Source organism: Aquarana catesbeiana, linkage group LG06 (assembly GCF_042186555.1).
Source record: "Aquarana catesbeiana isolate 2022-GZ linkage group LG06, ASM4218655v1, whole genome shotgun sequence".
In the NCBI taxonomy this organism is placed as follows: Eukaryota; Metazoa; Chordata; class Amphibia; order Anura; family Ranidae; genus Aquarana; species Aquarana catesbeiana.
Window position 1 is genome coordinate 76,852,099 of NC_133329.1, and position 2,758 is coordinate 76,854,856.

Sequence of the window (2,758 nt, forward strand, 5' to 3'; positions counted from 1 at the left end):
GGAGCCCATCCTTCCCCAGTATATTGGCCCGTTTTTCCCTGGTATATGGAGCCCATCCTTCCCCAGTATATGGGCCCGTCTTTTCCCAGTATATGGAGCCCATCCTTTCCCAGTATATGGGCCAGACTTTTCCCAGTATATGGAGCCCATCCTTCCCAAGTATATGGAGCCCATCCTTCCCCAGTATATTGGCCCTTCTTTTCCCGGTATATGGAGCCCATCCTTCCCCAGTATATGGAGCCCATCCTTCCCCAGTATATGGGCCTGTCTTTTCCTGGTATTTGGAGTCAATCCCGTCTTTTTCTGGTATATAGAGCCCATCCTTCCCCAGTATATGGGCCCATCTTTTCCCCGTATATGGAGCCCATCCTTCCCCAGTATATGGGCCCTTCTTTTCCTGGTATATGGGGTATATGGAGGCCATCCTTCCCCAGTATATGAGCCCGTCTTTTCCCAGTATATGGAGCCCATCCTTCCCCATTATATGGGCCCTTCTTTTCCCGGTATATGGAGCCCATCCTTCCCCAGTATATGGGCCTGTCTTTTGCCGGTATATGGAGTATATGGAGCCCATCCTTCCCCAGTATATGGGCCCGTCTTTTCCCGGTATATGGAGCCCATCCTTCTCCAGTATATGGGCCTGTCTTTTTTTGGTATATGGAGCCCATCCTTCGGCAATATATTAGCCCGTCTTTTCCCAGTATATGGAGCCCATCCTTCCCCAATATATGGGCCCTTCTTTTCCCGGTATATGGAGCCCATCCTTCCCCATTATATGGGCCTGTCTTTTCCTGGTATATAGAGCCCATCCTTCCCCAGTATATGGACCCTTCTTTTCCTGGTATATGGAGCCCATCCTTCCCTAGTATATGGACCCTTCTTTTCCTGGTATATGGAGCCCATCCTTCCCTAGTATATGGACCCTTCTTTTCCCAGTATATGGAGCCCATCCTTCCCCAGTATATGGGCCTGTCTTTTCCCAGTATATGGAGCCCATCCTTTCCCAGTATATGGGCCAGTCTTTTCCCAGTATATGGAGCCCATCCTTCCTCAGTATATGGGCCCGTCTTTTCCCAGTATATGGAGCCCATCCTTTCCAAGTATATGGGCCTGTCTTTTCCTAGTATATGGAGCCCATCCTTCCCTAGTATATGGGCCTGTCTTTTCCCGGTATATGGGGTATTTGGAGCCCATCCTTCCCCAGTATATGGGCCCATCTTTTCCCAGTATATAGAGCCCATCCTTCCCAAGTATATGGGCCCATCTTTTCCCGGTATATGGAGCCCATCCTTCCCCAGTATATGGGCCTGTCTTTTCCTGGTATATGGAGCCAATCCTTCCCCAGTATATGGGCCCGTCTTTTTCTGGTATATGTAGCCACTCCTTTCCCACTATATGGGCCCGCCTTTTCCCGGTATATGGAGCCCAACCTTCCTCAGTATATGGGCCCTTCTTTTCCCGGTATATGAGGTATTTGGAGGCCATCCTTCCCCAGTATTTGAGCCCGTCTTTTCCCAGTGTATGGAGCCCATCCTTCCCCAGTATATGGGCCCTTCTTTTTTTGTTATATGGAGCCCATCCTTCCCCAGTATATGGGCCCGTCTTTTCCTGGTATATGGAGCCCATCCTTCCCCAGTATATAGGCCCGTCTTTTCCTGGTATATGGAGCCAATCCTTCCCCAGTATATGGGCCCCTCTTTTCCTGGTATATGGAGCCCATCCTTCCCCAGTATATGGGCCTGTCTTTTCCCGGTATATGGGCTATATGGAGCCCATCATTCCCCAGTATATGGGCCCGTCTTTTCCCGGTATATATGGAGCCCATCCTTCCCCAGTATATGAACCCTTCTTTTCCCGGTATATGGAGCCCATCACTCCCCAATATATGAGCTCGTCTTTTCCCAGTATATGGATCCTATCCTTCCCCAGTATATGGGCCCATCTTTTCCCGGTATATGGAGCCCATCCTTCCCCAGTATATGGACCTGTCTTTTCCCGGTATATGGAGCCAATCCTTCCCCAGTATATGGAGCCCATCCTTCCCCAGTATATGGGCCTGTCTTTTCCTAGTATATGGGGTATATGAGGTTCATCCTTCCCCAGTATATGTACCTGTCTTTTCCCGGTATATTGAGTATATGGGGTTCATCCTACCCCAGTATATGGGCCCGCCTTTTCCTGATATATGGGGTATATGGCGTTCATCCTTCCCCAGTAGATGTGCCCATCAATTGAAAATAAGGTCGTATGACCGTCAGATTGGAACATATCCAGCCCTCGTTTCCCACACTGTGCTTTCACCTTCAGGCCTTTTTTCTTCTCTCGCTCTCCATATAAACACTATAACATAATGGCATGCAATCTGATTTGTGTTCGCATTTCATTCATACGTTTTTTTTTTTTCCCAGTGGCGGTGACAGTGAATGAACGGTCAAATCCTGTCCTTTTCATGTGGCCGTTTGTGTATCCCTGCATTGCTGAGCGATGACGTTATGCGCACCGAAGACAAAAGGCGAGGAGGGGGGAGGGGGCCAGGGGAGCCGGTTACCATCATTCAGTCTCTCCAGTGATGGAATCCCAATTACACTCACAAGAGGGATTGTATCAATATTGACAGACCGGCCCCTCCCGGGAGCAACGCCGCACCGGCCGCCATGTGAACGTCTGATTATGATTTTCACATACAGGAAACGATGACACAGATCACACCATGGAATTTTAATTGGGGGGAAAAAAAATGTTTGTAGAGATATCTATG